Consider the following 19,605-nt stretch of genomic DNA (forward strand, 5'->3'; position numbering starts at 1 on the left):
ATGATGAAATATGCACAAATAAACTGTATAAAAAAATGATTATTTAAATTTTCGATTAGAAATTTATGTGTTGTATTAACATTGTAGTTAAGGTTACGGAATTGTCAAAATCGCAAAGAGAATTGCAGAATAATTGCAAAAAATGGATTAAATTTAAAAGGAAATTAGCATAAACAAAGTATGTAAATGTGTGATTTAAAATTAGCATGTCCTAATAAAAATCGGAATTTTTGAAACTGCGTGTGAAAGCATCGCAGAAACTGCTGTTAAACTTATTGAAAAAACAACTTGGATTTACACTGCAATCAGCACAAATTAAGTTCGACAAAAAGTTATCATTTAAATGTGTGATTTATAATTCATGAATCATGATATCATAGCAAATGTATCAGTAATTCATAAATCACGTGGAAATTGGTAGTTATAAGTGCCACAAACGATCCAATCTTCACTTGGATTTATGATGAAATTGGATAAATTAGAGCACGTCGAAAAGTGATTATTTTAATGGGCGATTTGAAATTTATGTGTCGCAATAACAGTGTAAAAAAATATGAGATTTTCAAAATGACATGGGAAAATTTGCAAATAGTAGCAATAACTGCCTTTTAAAAAAATCATTTAGATTTATGATGAAATTAGTACAAATAAAGAACATCAAAAGGGGATAAATTTGGTTGGCGATTTATAACTCACGAATCATAATATATGTATCGAAATCTTAAAATCCACATGGAAATTGGTAATTATAAATGCCAAAAAATGATAGAAACCTCACTTGGATTTATAATAAAATCTGCAAAAATTACTCCAATTCGAAATTCTTGTATTGTAATATCTTATTCAAAATATTGGGTCTTTTAAAATCATATGGAATTTCATAGCAATACTGTGTGAAATCTTGTAGCAATTCTATGTGGAATTTCGTAGCAATACCATTTACAATTTTGTAGCAATACAGTTTAGAATTTCGTAGCAATAACCAATGAAAACGCAATAGAGAAACAGCATAGATTTACAAAGGAATCAGTACAAAATGAGCGTATTAATAAGTAATGACTCAATTTTCTAAAAAAAAATTGCATTCAGAAGTTCCCATGGGCCGCAAGTTGTGCACCCTTACAAATTTTGAAACTGCTGATATGCATTAGTTTGAAACTGTTACATTTGTTAACATTCAGTTATATATTTTTACTGTCTAATTGTTTATAAATATAGAAATGATTTTAATTGCAAGAAATAAGTTATTTCATCATTTTCTGATTTTTAACTATGCATGCATTTAAATGTACAATCTTAAATATATATTTTTCAAAACTTGAAGGAAGTAAATAATTAGCTCTTCGCTTAGTTATAAGTTGGCTCTGTTTTTTTCAGGCATTAATCTCATATAGGTTGGAATTTTTTTCCATCTGTCTGTCCAGTTCAATTTTACCATGTATTATAATTCCTTTATTTAAGCCTCAGCCAGTTCATTAACAGGCAAAATGATAATATATTTTTCCGTTATGTACCGTTTTGCCTATCTACTATTGAAGAAGAATGCAGATCAAAATGTTAATTTTCATGTATATGAGGTTTAAAAAAAATTTTTTTTAAAGGGCATTTATCTGCATGTGTTATAATTTTGATGCCTTACTTAGCTTTAATTTTATATAGACTTTTTTTTATTTCTTAAGATAATCTGTGCCAGACTCCAATTTAATATGAAATTTTACTAATTTATATGATTGAATTGTACTTAATATGCTTAATTAGTTCTGAAACACATTGATAAAAGAAAACATTTTTGAACAATACAATTTTGTTTTTGAAACCATATAACATTATGGTTGACTTTCTCCAATTTATTTAACACTAATATCTAAATGTGTTTTATTTAATACATTGTGTGTCTGAACTTAAACTGAAGCTCCCTGGAATTGCTTTAAAATTTCCTTTCATAAAACATTAATATTTCAAATTGAAATTAAATAAATAATATTTTGATTTCAAAATGTAACTTTTCATAATTTATAATAAATTGTTGTTAAGCTTTCTCTTTTATTTTTCTTGTACTTATTATTAATTTGTAATAGAAAGCCAAACAGTTGAGTTTAGTTATATTTTGGACAGGATTTAATCTAATTCTATAGCAGATATTAGTGTTAAAATGTTATCAAAATAATGAAGATGTATTCTTATAAAGAACTAGGTTGTGTATTATACTTAAATACAGGGAGTAAATAAAAATTAGTTTTATTTGATTCTATAAACATTTAATATGTATATTACAGCAAAAGTTTTAAATTCTGACATTCTTAAAAATGGCTAGTCATTGTATTGCATCCCTGGCATTTTTAAGCAAGGAATTATTTTATGCTTTGCCTAGTCAATGTATAAAATTTCTATAGGTTTAAGTTAAGCCATTCCATGGAATATATATTCAATGTGTGAAATATTAATCATTTCATACTTTACTATTGATTTTAGGCATTTTATAGAATGCCAGATTTTATACATTGATGGTAGCATTTATGTTTATAATCTGTTTTAGTGATATCCAGAGCCAGCAAAAAGCATGGGCAAAAGGGTCACCATCCCAGGGTGCCAAAATAAGCTCAATTGCCTAAAAAAATTCCAGATGACAAAATGTGCCTAAAAACCTTCAATTATCTTTTTCTTATATATATCGATATCTTTCAGATTAAATAAAATCTTTCCTGATGTCTGATATCGTAAAATCTGGTAGATAGTTTTTTCCTTGCTAAAAAAAACACATTTCTTATCAGTGGGTAGTAAATCTGGACAAAATGACACTTTTTTAAAACATTTCGTTTAAAGGAGGATTTCGACTGATGAACCTTTAAATTATTATTTTTCTTTTTATTGCTTTGCCAATAACATGTTTTATATGTAAACAAGTATGGAATTCAAATAATTTGGTTAACGTAAAATATTGATTGTTAAGAGATAGCATTTGTAAAGATTTATTTCTCTAATTTACTGCCGTCATCGCCGCTGTATCAGAAAATTTGTACCATGTCCCACTCTTGCTCATATAACAAAAAAGCTAATGGAGGAATTTCAGCATTATATATTTAAGCCAAAACTATTAGCTATGGAATTATGATATTTTGCAGCCATGCACTCTCACACCTAAAGATATGTCTTACTTTGTTTTAATTTCTGATTAACTTTGGAACAATCAAATTGTTAAGTTGCTTTTTTACGAGCATATATCAATATACTCCAATATCTTGATTTTTGCCACTGTTTTGGTAATCTGTTTTACTGTGGTTAGACTAGTGAAATGATCTCCACAAGCAATACTGTAGGTTTTTGATTAGGGAACTGGCCTTGTATCAGAAAGGTTCTGGGTTCGAAGCCTGGGCAAGGCATGGATGTTCTTTCCTTCTCTGTACTATCTGTCCTTACTGTGGGAGCAATGTTGGCTTGGCCCATCTAATATGGTGCCCCTGAAAAAATGGCTCACAAATCTGCCCTTCAGATGCCTGTATGACGAATGGGCATTGGAAAAAAAATTATTAGGGAACTAGCTTCAAACTAAAATAATGTATGAAAAGTTGTAAGAAGAAGTATGAAATATTAGTCATTAAGCAAAACTAAGATGAAGAAAGGGGAATGAAGCGATCTGAGATTCTGATGCGATCTGATCAAGCTTTTCTTGGGGTCTATGATTGATAGCGAGCGAGGGTGGGATTCTCTAGTACTTTAAAATGTGTAACTTCCAATGTAGTTTCAATAGTTTTTTCATAAAAGATGTGTTTTATTATGTATGTAAAATCTAGATTTTATCTTTAATTGAAGCATTTACTATTGAAACTAATATTATATTTTATTTTCTGCAACTTCTTGTATATGTGCTCCTATCCTCCTGGAAATGAAGTCCTGTGGTCAGCTTTTAGCTTGATTCTCCACATTTTTCTAGAAATGCATAGTTTCATAGAGTATATACCCCCCCCCCCCAAANTATAGAAAAACAAAATTTTTTTTTTTTTTAAGTTTCAGTACATACTCTTATTTTTTTCTAATGAACTTTGGTGTTTGTTAACTATCAAATTTTCTTTCAATGCCTTCCTTTTCATGAAACACAATTGCTGCAATTTTTTTTTTTTCTGACAGAATAAAAGTTTTCTAGAATGAACTAGAATGACAAAATAAAATTATCCAGCAGTTCCACTTCTGCAACCAAACACATTATGTACCAAACAATTATGAACCAAATTTGTATACAATATTTTTGTCTTCATAAGTATTACATTTTTCTCTAAAATAATATTGAAATTAACATCAACTGAATGCTTAAGCTTAAATTTACACCTCATACTTAAAGTAGATATGAAAATTACACAGCATTAGGGAAAAATAGCAATAAAAATCATGAAGTTATGTCCTTTATGAAAAAAAACTTTTTAATTTTATTGAATAATTGTCTCGATTTTAGCTTTCTAAAATTTATCAATTATTAAATATTCCTGTTATTTTTTTTCTTCCTATTTCTTATTTAAATTAATCATTAATTTATTCTTTCTTAAGACAAAATTAAAAATTAGCTATTATTATTGATTACAGTGAGTCTTGTGATTTTCACTTCTTTTTTTTTCAAATTACGTGAGCAAAATGAAATTAAAATTCATTCACTATTTTTGTATAAGATATTTTGTTTTGTTTCCAACAAATCATTGTTTTAGTTTTCACGCTTCAGTTTTCGAATTTTTTGTGCTTAATTTTGGAATTTTATCAAATCGTGAAATTATTATAGTTTTTATTTATTTCCACATGTATTTGAATCATCATCAAGGATGTTTCCCCGATCGTTGCTAATAGCCCATTGTGCAGATGAAGTAATACTATTACACAAATTAAACAAAAAAGTAAATTATAAAAGCAGGCAAATGTAAAATATTAAATTACTTTCCTAATAATATTACAAATCATATAATTTTATTGCATTAAAATTTAGAGGTGTTACCTAGAACTGTTTTAAAAGCTACTAAGTACTCTCTTATATTACTAAAGACTTTCTTTCCACCCCCTTTTTTTTTAATACTTTAATGGTATAATGCTGTCCAATTGTACTCCATCATCAAAAGTTTGTTAGAAAAACAAGAACATCTAGAAAACTAATTTTAAAAAATTTTTCCAGAAACTCCAAGAAAGCAAGGGAAGTGGGCTCTTAAAGGGGCACAAAAAGGCTTGCAACGGCTCTGGTAATATCGTATTACTTAACTTACATTTATGCTATATTGACAGATTTTAACTCAAGTGATAGGTGTTCAAAAACAAATTGATTTTAATTGTGCTAGGTTTTCAGTGATCTAGTCATATTTGTACTCTAGTGAGTTTACAAATGGGTTTATTATTTAAGATCTAGATATCTTTATTTCTTACTTTTGACCTTATATTCTACAGCTTAATCTTGTATATTCTGATATCTTTTAATTCATATTTTTTGCTATTACAATTTTCACATAGTAAGTTACTGTATTTAGTTATTTTTTCTTTTTTCCTTATATTTATTTGCCAAAAAAGCTTTAAAGGAAGGAAATATGTTCATTATTTAAAAGAAGTGAAAAATTTCTAAAGTAATAATAAAGCATTCTTCTTTAATATGAGTAATACTATCAATATATATATATATATTTAATTTGATAAAGGTATAGCTCTTTTATTTTTAATATTTTTATTAATATTTTTTTTTAAATTTGAAACATATATTTAAAGCTAAATAAGGGAACTTTTAATTTAATGTTTGTTCTAAGTTTACAATAATATGTATTTTATTGTCATCATCCTAGTAATATTTATTTAAAATATATGCTCTCTTTTTAAGAAAACTTTTTCTAAATATTATAACATTTGTTTCATTAATAATACATATTTTTCAGGGGTTTTCTTTCATTAATATTATATAATGATCTAGAGTATAGAAGTACTAATTTTTCTTAAAAATTGAGCCTGTTATTTAATAGGCTTTAAGGCGTTGATTTATCACAAATATGGTTTTTTGGTAGAGTTGAGTAACTCCTAAACAACGAAAGTTAATTCCAACTTACAAAGTTCTTTTTTTTTACTGTGCATTGATTGAAACTTTTTTTTTCAATAAACCAATGTCTTGGAAATTTTTAATCAACCTGTTTTACTAGCTTTTTAATTCTGAATATACCTTAAATTGTGTGTTTCTTATAACTTGTTTCTGTGGACCGAGATCCAATTGAACTAGATATATATATGTAATGTTTTCTTTAAAAAACTAAAATCTGAATTCTACTCTAAGTTTTTTCTTCCATGTTTTAAAATATGTTTATGAAATAGTTTTCTGAAAAGAAAATTTATTAAATATTTTGATTTATTTACTGTTCAGACCTCTAATATCATTCCTTACAGCAATACAAAGTCAATAGCAGAAGTGTTAGTGATTTTTAAATTTAAGACTTGCTACATGACTTATGTCAAGTCTCAGATATATAATAATAATTTTACATCTACTGTTTTGCAATGGAAATATTATTTTGTTTTTATTACTAATTTCCTTCCTTAAAAAATGTGTTGTGCCTAGTTGTTGATGCTTATTGTTTGTGAATAATGTAAATGTTCTATTTTACTATTGTTTAATTATAACATTTTAAAACTTGATCTTCTGCAAATTATTTGCTTTTTTAACTACACTATGCAAACATTTGACAAAACATTTTTGTATCACTATCTTTAAAATATGCCTTAAAATAATGTTTTTGTCATTGCGCTGAATATTATTCAATTAGTATTCACTGCAATTATGTGATTCTTGACTCCATTATATGCGACTGTCCTGTAAATTATGTCACATTTTTAAAATTGAAAAATTAAAGTAATTTCAAAAAATAAGTGATAGCTAAAATCTTTGTATAAAATTGTATTCTTAAAATAATATGTATGCTTTACATCTGTTATTGTATAAATTAAATCTATGCTAAACTAGCCTGCAAAAAGAAATAAAAAAATGGAGGCATAATAAAAAATTATATTTAAATAAAAAAAAAATATTTAACTAGTACTAATAGCAGAATAACTGTACCACGCCACTTTGTAAAAAATTTTATGTTTCATAATTAAAGTACAATTACCTTGCAAATGGAATATGCAAAAACGGTATGTTATGGGATTTAAAGCTTTTTTCGTGCTTTGATATGATTGAAAAGTAAGTTATTTTGTTAAATATAATCTTTTTTCTTTGTTAAAATATATATTTTATCTCATCATCAAAATTGATTAAAAACAAAATTTGAAATCTCAAATAGTAAAATTTATTTAAGTTCACATATTTTGGTGTTGCATAAGTATGTGCCATTAAGTTATACTATTTGTGATTTCAAAAATTGTTTTAAGTTAATTTTAATTTTAGTACGAAGGATTACTCTCATTATTACAATTATTCCATCATCAGTTATAAATTATAATAATGACTACTATTTATGTTATTATAAAATCTCAAGACCAAAATATGCCTTTTCAATAGAAACTGAAAAATCATTGGAGAAGAATAATTCAATTTCACTGTAATATTTTGAATTTTTCCAAGGAAACTTAATTTGTTTTAACCAAGATTTTAGCACAGTTTTAAGTGATTTGTGTGAAAGAATACAAAATAGTAGTTTATTTCCTTCAATACTGTTTTTATTTATTTTATTATGTTAAAAAAATGCTAATTATAACTTTTTTAAAAAGATTTATCTCTTCTTTGTTACCATTAAATAACACCCCATTCTAAATTGAATTTTTAAAAACCTAAATTTATTAGTATAGCGTTTGAAAATAAAGCGTTATTACAGAAAACATTCAAATTTATAGGAGAGAAAGCAAATATTTGGTGCATTGAGTTGGTTACAATTCTTTAGTTACAAGTAGTTTCCCATTCATAGATGATGGCAATACTGTCTTTTAGAGATCAAGATTACCATAACATGTCATATTATATTAAAAATTTCATTTATGAATAAGATTAAAAAAACTTGATAACCAGATTAAATGACCAGAAATAATGTGTTTGAATTTAAGTGAGAATTTCGGTGACTTCTACTCTCAGCTTTATTTATCTCTATTTTCTCTCTCTGTACATTTCTTTGTTTTGGTTTTTTTTTTCATTCGAGTCATTCATGTATCCTTTAGTTGAATTATCATTAAACAAATTTTTGAGAGTTGATTCAATATTATCTCTGCCAAATAAAAAAAAAGTAAAAACCAAGTATTATTAAGAAAAATGGGAGAAAGGTAAGAGTGATTCGAAAAAGAAGAGTGAAATTACATAATTAATACTTTTTGTAAACTGTGCCAAAAATGCAAAAGGAAAAATTTTTCAGGGATCCAAATAATTGTAATCTATTTTTCCCTCTGAAAAGAAAAGCAAAGATCATGCCCCACTCTTGTACCATTCTTATTTTAATCTAAGGAATCAAACAGAACCTGATTTTAGTAACCAAATGTGTAATACAATATGGAGGTACAAACAAAATATTTTTGGGGGGTGCAACTTTTCAAATAGTAAATTTGAGATGAGAAATATTGTAACACTTTTTTATTGTTCCTTATGTGTCAGGAATTAAAAATATATAGAAAAGAGAAATACTTTTATCTATATATCAAAAATGGATGGAATCCATTTGGGAAACTGCTTTTGTTTTATTTACTGCATTATAAATCCACTACATTTTAGAGCTGACAGCAAGCCAATCACCCACAGATAGGTAATGGAGCTACAGCCACTTGAAAATAAGATACTATTTGTATTTGCACCAATTCTCATAAACAAATACAAGTTTTTAGAAAGGAAAAGAATTTGTAAAATTTATAAAAAGTTATTTACATTACAAAGCAGACTCAATTTTAATAATTTCAATCAATTTTCAAAATTTTTTGGCAATTTTTTACTAATTGTGGCTTGTTTTCCTAAAAAAAAAATTTTTATATTTCCAAAAATCTTGTTTCTTATGATCAGGAATAAGTGCCTATGATACTTCGTTTATTTTATTATGATGAACTGATACTTGATACTAACTAGATGAACTGATACTGAGATAGTTAATAATTTTTTTTTTGATAATTTAAAAACTTGAAATTATAAAACTTAGGAAGCATTTAAATTTAGTCATACATTAAATTGAATATTTTTAATTTATGTTCTATGTCAAGATTTGAAATGATACAAATATATATGATACAATAAAATCCTTTCTTTCTTTTTTCATATTTTCAGTATGATATATTGTATTTCTTTCTTCTATATTCTACTTTTTTATAAAATTATTTCTTTTAATGTAAAAATACATCCTGCAATATTTTCAATTTTTAGCAAATATTTAATTATACTTCATACCTCCTTTTTAGTTTTTGTTACGAAAAAAAAATGCTCTAAAACCTCTATTTTTCTTCCAATATCTCTGATGTATGCAATATATTTACTAATTATATAGTGCTACTGCAAAAATAGATTTTCACTTCAACATGTATACGGTTTCACTGCTATATGCATGGCATATATCTTTATCATAGTCAGAGTTAAGAAGCTACGGAAATTTTTTAAACATTGTGTTCACTGAAAATATACGATCTAACTTTGTTGATATGAACATGTTCAACCCAAATTTCTTTAAATGTGAACTAATTTTCAATTCTCAGTCAGATTGTATATGGATATAAAAAACTTTTAAGTGATTACAACATGAACACCTTATAATGTGAAATTTCTTTTAAGGAGAACTCAAATTGCATTTCCCTGTTACAAGATTTTTAGTTTTCTCATGAACCCAACATTTTTTCCCCTTCTGATAGGTAAGCAAATCAATGAAAAATATTCCATATCCTTAATTTAATTGTTTCTATTTAACTTGTACATTTAAAAAAAAGAAATAGATTCATTGAATGAGACTGAGATATTATACTTAAACCAATTTTCTCATTTATAAAGTAGCGTTTATGTACTTTTAGCATGAATAGAAAGTTTTCTTTCACCTCAGTGGTGTTCATAGAGGTAACTTCATGTTAATGAAGAGAAGATATCTCATTATCTAATACCATTTATTCTATAGAGGCTAGAAGTTATAAATGATTGATTATTGGGTGTAAAATTAAAACATTTTAACTGATTATAAAATGGACATTGTTCTGCTTATTTATAATAGGAATTTATGTCTCCAACACTACAGACTTAGGTGAACCTTGGCTTTCTCTACCACTGACCCCTTTCATTGACTCTTTCTCCAGTTCTTGATTACCCTAAGTATCTTTTGTTCTTATGAAATTCAAAGAATTCTGTGTTCAAAACATCTTAACATATTTTGATCTTTGTTGGACAAGAACTATATCTCAGATTCATATGTAACTATTTGTCTAATTAAAGTATCGCATATCCGCATCTTGTATTTTCTTTTTTACATTTAATGATTGGCATATAGTGCTTTATTCTGATTTTGACTTACTTATTTATTGTATCACATTCATTATTAATTTCATCTCCTAAGAAGGTAAAAGTGTTTTATACTTCACTGCTTCAGCAAATTTTCTGGGGCTCTTGGAATTCATATTAATGAGATTAAACTGACCATTAGGCCTGAGAGGTTACAAAAAGTTACAACAATTTTTTTTATCTTTAGGCTAAAACACAACGGTTGCTGTTGAGCTAACATTTTGGGTTAAACCAATTGAAAGAAATGAATTGAAAAATTAGTCTGCTACTTCTCCAGCAGGTTTGCAAAGAGGAGATTCCGATCAAATTAGGAAAATTTTATTTATCTAGAAATACGTTGTCAAAAATATGTCTACATATCTAATTAATTATATATCGTTTCTACCACCTGTTAAAAGGATTTTAAAACTTTGGTTTCAGTTTACTGTTAGCAGATCATTATTTCGCAAATTCTTTGTACTATAAAATTGAAAAATTATCTTAATGGTGAATATTTTTCTGCCTCTGGACTGATTGAAGTAAAATTTTCTGTAAGTAGAAGTCATTTGAAATAAAACATTGACCAAAAATTACTAATTTCGATCAAAGTTACTGATGCATTAAATAAATATGTAACCTCCTAGTTTTGACTTTTACTTGTTTGATGTGTTTATAATCAAAATGTAGATATTGTACTATTTTATTCATCTGGTAAAAGCTCAATATTTTCTAACACATTCCTCTATTCCCTGGAATAATTTTTCTTCATTTGATTAATTTTTATTATTTTTGCCTTTAGTTATTTCCCACATTAATGATTATTATGTGTTCACTCACTTTTACTTTATTATTGTAAAGTAGGATGATTTTTGAGTAGGAATTCTAGTATTTTGCATAAATTTGAATATAACTTATAGGTACTAGAAACACAAAATTATACTTATCTGATTCATGTGTATATATTTTAATATATTTTATAACATATAAATATTTGTACATTTGTTGATAAATATATATTGCTTTTCATGCATACTCCTTATTACTTGAACTTGAAAGCATACTGAAAAAAAAAGTTTCAAAAATTTTCTTTCTCTACTGTTGTGTGATGTACCAATTTAAAACAAAAAAAATAAAAGTATATTTGACAATTTGTTTTATTTCTTTAAAAGATATTGACACATTTATTAAAAAATATTCCCCTTTAATATTTTTTATAAATTTCATTATTTTATCATTTTTAAACACCCACCGTTATGTAATTATTTTTAAAAAAAATTTTTAATTAACATTCTTGAACCTTTTAACATTATACATTTCATTTTTTTAACTAATTTCAATCAGAAAAATATATGCTTAAATATTTACACACAAAATTATTTTTCTAATATATGTTAAAGGTGTAAAAAAATTTCAAATCTGAAAATTATTTTTTCACAATTTAAAAATGGAAAAAAAAAGAGAAAATTAAATTAAAATTAATTTAAATAAAATTAAAAATACTTTTAAAAAAAATCTGAATTTGTGGAAAGTTTTAAAGCAATTGAGTAAACAGGCAAACCATTAAATACTTTTTGAAAACATCTGGGCGCTCATTTTTCTTAATTCGCTTTTCAAAATGCATTCACTTCAAAACCTCTTTATTTTGCTAGTGCTAATTTCAGGTTTCAATTCTGGATCCAGTTAATAATGGCATTTTTATTTCAGGAAGTAAAATAGCCATCGTGAGTTTATTGTACATTATTAATGGGCAATTCCGCCATTTACGAATGATGTAATTGCAAACTTTAAAAGGATATAACTGAGTTTTTAAAAAAATCGTGTAATTCTAAACACTGGCTAATTAAAATTTATTAAAAATTGGAGTAAGTTTAAATGATGCCTAGACTTACTTTCACAAAAATTATTAAAAATGCTCGGAATTTTTTTTTAACTGAGTTGTAAGCTCTTATAAAGTCTGCAAATGCAACATTCGATTATGGCTGAATTGCCTTACTGTAAACTTTCAGTCCAACATTTAATCTCTTATTCAAGCTCTTGTTGACTGCAATTTCATTCTCCAAATGTTAGTAACCTTGATGCAATGGCATTTGCCTCGCAGTACCGTCAGGCTAAGAGAGAACTCCAAGCGAAAGAATTTCAAACGATTTAAAAGGATTAGTCCGTGGCTGCCAAATCAGGATTAAATGGTATAGGAATTTGATCATTACAGCTATTTCGATTTTAATTTTTCTCCATGTAATTTCACAATTAACAATCCATTCAAAAGAAATTACATTTTTAAACAATATTTTTTTAAGAATGCAATAAGACGGATTTCTTTTTTAAAAAATTGAATGTTTAAATAAAGAAAATGTCCAGATTTGGACTATGGCAGTTGTCTCCAAAGTTATTAAGCTGAAATTAGTAACATTTGATATAAATGTCGATTGATATAAAACAAAATAAATCGTTATAATATACTCACGTGTTTGTGCATTGTGTATAATACTCATCAGAATCTTAAGGCATGAATGCTTCGGATTGAAACTAAATATTCCATTATTATCTTGTGAAAGCTTAGACGCTCAGAAAAAGAGGTTTAAAAAAATTTTAAGTATCAGTGGTGCACTCCCATTACCCTCTAGAAACCGCAATCAACGTGTTTTTCGTAATTATTAATTCGATTATCTGAAATTCATCTATACAAAGAAAATTATGACCTTAAAAATAATTTTTATTTGAGAACGAAAGTAGAGTATTCTTTCTAATTGAGTAAATGATTTTCGAACAAAATATATTATCAAATCATTTCTACAGACCTTTCCTTTCTCAGAAAGAGTATCCTCTTTAAGGGAGGCCACAGGAAACAAATTATTTTTAAAATACCAATGTAGGATCGGCCAGTGCTCAAAAATAAAATTTAAAAAAAATGATTTGATCTAATGATCAGATTTTTACGTACTATAACTCAATCATGATGGTTCAAAGAATACTAATTGATTTTAAATAGACAACTTTTTAAAATTCAATTTATCTTTAATTATTCGTTCTATTTCGCTAAAACTTTATATTTTGCCATTTAAAATTGCATTTTTTAAAATCATGTAAAAAATTGTGTACCTTACTTACTATACAAAAGTTTTTTCGACTATTATTAAATAAACTGATAAAAAGAATATTAAAAATTATTTTTTGATTGTAATTATCTTTGGATAGGCGAATTTTATTAATGTGCAAAACTTTTTCAATTTGCTTAATTTCTCGAAATATAGCAAATTACGCATTAAGTTAAATTACCTTTAAGGGCTCCAATTTTTGGACCGCTCTCCTGCCCAAACTTTTACTAACATATTTCTCAGATTGCGGATACCCCCATATATTTTGAGGGTAAGGAATTCAAATTCATCCAAAGAAAGGGGTATATTTATTCAGAGATAGTAAGTTTTTATGTCTGTTTTGGTAACTTAAAATATCGTTAGCACAGATTAATTTGCATACTTGAGGTCCCCCCTTTTAAATCCTAGTACGTGAAAATCCGATCATTAAATCAAAAGTTATTCGGTGTTTTTTTTTTTTTTTTTGTGCACACTGTACTTTTAAACAGAGATAAAATTTTCTGAAGAGGATTTCTTGAATCATCTGGTCAAAAGATGTAGAAAAATGGGCATAAGACTGAAAAAGGAAAGGATGAAATTTTTTTCTTCTTTTTGCCAAATTTATAACTTTAGTAATTTAACAATGCAAATTAATAAAAAATTTTTAATTGCACAATAAATTTTTTATTGATGAAAAATAGCTATCAGTTTAAAAAATTTTTTTTATTTATTACAATATTATTTAAAATAATTAAGTGATGAACATTCCTGGAAAGTAAATTCCGGTCTGGGAAACATCCCTGAGGTTGATCCGAAGACATGACATCGTAATTTTGACCTCTGCAGAGTAGATGGCTCTCCTGTATTGGTAGCCCGAACACCTGTGCGCGAAGTCGAGCACTTTACTGTAGAGCCGTTTAACGATGACCGATACCGCTCACTCTTGGTCTCTACGCAGCTGATCAAAGTGGTCACCCACCCGCATACTGACCGCAGCCAGTGATGCTTGACTTCGATGTTCCACTGGGAACCTTGTCTTTACTATCAGTTCACTAGGGACCGTCTGCGATGGGAGGTTTACGTATGCCGAAAAAGCAGGCATGCAGTACATGTACGGCCGTACAAATGGTTAACGCCAGAGCTACGCTACGGATGTATCATGCTCAGTTTCCTGATCGAAGAATGCCGGATAACAGAATTTTTTAGCGATTACATCTTCAACTTTGTGATTCAGGTTCGTTCCACATCACCAGACATAAAGCTGATCGACGAGTGCATGCAGTCCAAGCCAGGAAGAAAGCATCTTGAACGTTATGGCTGATGGACCCGAATCAAGTACAAGAGCTTGCTCATCACGTAGATGTGAGTCATCTGACCGTTTGCAGAATATTAAACGAAAATCGCTTACACCTCTTGCATTTTCAGCGAGTACAAGGTTTGAATCCGGCAGACTATCCTCTCCGCCTGAACTTCTGCCAGTGGGTGGTGGTCCCGCAGTGGACTGATCGTTAAGACACGGTTCCCAGCAGATCACCGAAGCCAAGCATCACTGGCTACGGTCAGTGTGCGGGTGGGTAACCACTTGGATCAGTCTGCATAGGGACCGAGGGTGTGCGGTATTGGTCCTCGTTAAACTGTGCTACCGTAAAGTGCTCAACTTCACGCGCAGGTCGTCGGACTACCGAAACGGGGGTGCCATGCCCTCCGCAGAGGATCAAAATTGTGATGGCATGTCTTCGGATCATCCTCCGGGATGTTTCCCAGACCGTCGCCAATAGCCCATTGTGCAGCTCTAGTGCGACGTAAATTAACAACAACAACAGTTTGTGGTACAGTAATGTGCGCTGCAGCGGGACTTCGTAGCTCATGTGCTATATACAGATGAGGCGACGTTTATACGCTAGGGTGTCTTTAATGAGCACAATTCCCATGTGTGGGCAACCGAGAATATACATGCAACGCGACCACATGCGTATCAACAACGATTCTGTGTGAATGTGTGGGGCTGGTATTGTCAACGACTTTTTGATTGGCCAATACTTCCTACCGACGCGACTTAATTGCGAATGTTATCTTGTTTTTCTGGAACAGGTGTTACCAGAACTACTGCAGGATGTTCCGGTCGTCATTTGTAACCGCATGTGGTTTCAGAATGATGGGGCGCTGTTGTGATGTCAACCGACGTCACCTTCCGTCATCACTACAAGTCAGCGACGACAGCCTGTAGTTTTTGAACAGCGGCGCTGCCTTAGCTTTCCAGAGAGTATATAAACACGTTACTAATAGATGTTTATCGCTAATCTTTGTTACGTGCTGCTAGCATGTTACTTATTATGTTTTGTTGTTATATTAAATTTATATTTTAAGTTATTATGTGTCTTACTTGGAATACAGCACTAAGGATATCTCACAATTCAACAGGCGCCATCCCACTTCAGCACTGATGTGAGCTCTTGTCTGAATGGCACGGGGTGTGGTGGACTAGCCCCTTTGCTCTCCCGATTTATCGAGCCTAGCTTGTTTTCTGTAGAATCTGTAGAATTTCGTTAATGCAACTCCACTTGACTCAGATGAGGATCTCTTTACTCGAATACCCGAAACTGCTGCACGGGTGCGTGAAATACCAGGCATCTTTGAATGTGTGAGGCAATCGTTCCAACGACGCTGTCAAGCATGTATCGCTACTGGTGGGAGCAGTTTTAACAGTCGTTGTAAACATTACACTTGTCAACGAAGCTTTCAATAAACACTTGGTCTTTCCTTTAGTCCCTTATTTTTTTATGTTTGCGTTTGTTACTATGTCCTGTACCTACCTTTAAAGTTTGTACCATGAGTTCAGGACCACCCTAAATATCGTTATGCCGGGATTAAATTTCATATATTGCAATCAGGATTAGATTTACACCTGGAATATAAGTGCATTTCGAATATAATCATTATGTAAATCATTTGATTTTCGAAAGAAATTACTGATTTAAATCAGTTGTGATTTTTCTTAAAAAACATTAACTTAAACTAACATAATTTTCATAACTTTTAATATGAAAATACTGCCGACCGGCCTATGTAGGGGTCAGGGAACTGACCTTACTTCAGAAAGGCTCCGGGTTTGAATCCCGGGAAAGGCATGGATGCTCTTTCATTCTCTGTACTATCTGTCCTTACTGTGGGAGCAACGTTGGCCCACCTAATATGGTGCCCCTGAAAGAGTGGTCAACAAATCTGCCCTTTAGATGCCTGTATGACCTAGGTCATTCTCCAGGTGGGCATTGGAAAAAAATATGAAAATACTTAGTAAAAAAAATACTATTGCGGGTTAAAAATATTTTCATATAATACAATTAATAAATACATTTTTAAAAGTGTGATATTTTTAAAAGACTGATTTCATTGTTTTTTAATGGAGCTATTTTTTACTACGAAATAATAAAAGGCATATTCATTGAAATTACTATAATTACCCTTTCATTATTTCATTAAAAAATGTATTGATTCAAATAAATAGTGATTTTTTTTGTAAAAAATCAATAAACAAAAAAAATATTGTTTGAAAAAAGTATAATTTAAACATAAAATATTTTTCTTCAATAAAATTAATAAATACATTCCTTAGGGGGTGATTTTTTTAAATCTTATTTTATTGACAATTGAATTGTTTACTTTATTGAATTCTTTACTAAAAAATATCGAAAGGGATATGCATGTAAATTATTATGTTTCAAAATAGAGTAAATGTGAATAAGAGTGATATGAAACTTTTAAATTGTAATTTTCCATTATATACATTTAAAATATTTTTTTGGCTAAAAACACATATCAATTATACCCATTTAGTTTTTTGCTAATTAAAACACAGTGCTTTTCATATTTTATTAAGTATGTAGTTAGTGTTTATCAAGACTTGTTCAATCCAAAGTAACATTTTTATTTTCTATTATGTTTTCATATCTAAACTAACTTACTCTTCATTAGGTATCTAGATGACAAATTTTCTCCCAATTTTTAACAATCATCAGGAAGTTGAGCTTGAAAAATATAACTATGATTTTTCTTAACTCAGTGATTAGTATGTAATAATATTATAATAATTTAATCCATTTTAGTAAGAAATAATAGATATAATAGATATTATTCTTAAACAATATTAAGTCTTATTAAAATCTTTTCTCAGATGCTTTAGATGGTAAATTAAAAAAAGAAAAAGAAATCCAAAAATCTAATTTAAATGAAGAAAAAAAATCCGATTTAAATCAAATATGTACGATTTTGTGATTAGAAAGAAATCATGATTTTTGCCAACCGCGGCTTCTTACTAATGTTAAACTTTTTAGTAGATGAGCGGAAAAATTTAAACATTTTCCATGCTTATTTTTTTTTGTAAATAATATGCAGAAGTTGGGTTAATATAGATTGGTTAAAATTGATTTAAAATTCACTAAAATGTATCCTCTTTACAGTAAGGTTTCTGCAATTTAATTAAAATTTAGTATTGCACCCAGAACTTATACTTTTTAACCAGCTTAAAGCGACAACAGGAAATGAATTTTAAATTTTTTTTTTAAATTTAATTTTTTCTTCTCATTTTTAACTTTTTAATCAATATTTTCGAAAAAATTGCATTATTCTAATTACAAGACTGATTTTCAAAACTTCAAACGCCCTTTCGCATTTTTTTTCATTGTTTAAATACAGTTTGAAATTTAAAATAACAGAAGTGAAAAAAAATTGCAACACATAAAAAATTACTATTAAATGAAAATTGCATAATTAACCGAAAAAATTGAGTAGTACTAATATCCCCCCCCCCCACACACACACTGCGTGCTTGCTTCAGGCGATTATTATTGGCGAGACCATGATTTTATCAGAAAATGTTTCGCTGCATGAATGAAGGTCACAAGGGTTGCTTTGAACGGCAGACGGCAGTACACCAACCCTTTTCAGGAGGGGGGGGGGTAAAAATGTTGGCAGCGCAGTCCACCAGGTTTTAGAGAAACATTAGCGCAATCAGCTATCCCCGGATGCCATACTTAAAATTAAATAAAATAAAAAAAAATTGTGAATGATGAAAGGACAGGATTGGTGAAAAGACTTGGTGAAAGGAAGGGAACCTCGTGCTTTACTCGACTACAGTAGTCTATATTTACGTCGCACTTGAGATGCATAATGGGCTATTAGCGATGCTTTGATAGCCTGACGATCGGCGTGTGAAGTCAAGCCTTTTATGGTAGAACAGTATAACGAGAACCGATGTCGCTCACCCTCGGTCCTCTCGCAGCCTGATCAAAGTGGTCATCCAGCTGCTCACTGATTTCAGCCAGTGATGCTTGACTTCGGTGGTCTGCTGGGAACCGTGTCTATGCAATAAGGTGATCAGGCGTTCTCAAATCGGGTGGGCAGTCCTGAAATATCATTAATTGTTCTCAAAATTTTGAAATTCTTTGAGGGCAGAAAATGTTCCCAAATTTTAGCATGTGTCTTCAAATTTAATTGAATTTTTCCAAAAACATATAATCTTTATTTCTATGCAACGAAATATATATATATATATATAGTGTCTATAGATATATATATATGAATTTAAGCCCTGCTTATTGACAAGAAGATTTGTGAATTTTTCACTTTGGACATTTCATCAGCTCAAAAAAAAAAAATGAAATGAATGGAATTTTTGTTCTGAAATCAGTTCCTGTCAAAGAAATTTCATTCGTGAGGAAGTCCGGATTGACATGCTATAATGTCCAACTGAAGAAGGAAAGAATTTAACTACTGTATTAAAAAGATTCAAAAGTAGTCATTCATTAAATTGTTTGAAATTTTGGAACCACAAATATCGTTCGAATTTGGTGCGTATCCCTCCCTCATATGGGTGCCTTGAGCCATTCAGTGCCATATTACTAGACGCACCATAAGATTTTATGTAAAATTATAATTATCAGGTGATACTATACAACTGTATTATTTTTTACTCGGGTGAAACCGGTTTGCATTTGTTTATGCTCCTCTATCAATGGGTCAACATCGTAATGCAACACGTTAAAAATAAATACAAATGGGAAGTCTGTAAAAAAAAAACGTTGCATGTATGCTTAAATATAAGAGTATTGC

The sequence above is a fragment of the Parasteatoda tepidariorum genome, chromosome X2, assembly GCF_043381705.1.
Source record: "Parasteatoda tepidariorum isolate YZ-2023 chromosome X2, CAS_Ptep_4.0, whole genome shotgun sequence".
Classification (NCBI taxonomy): domain Eukaryota; kingdom Metazoa; phylum Arthropoda; class Arachnida; order Araneae; family Theridiidae; genus Parasteatoda; species Parasteatoda tepidariorum.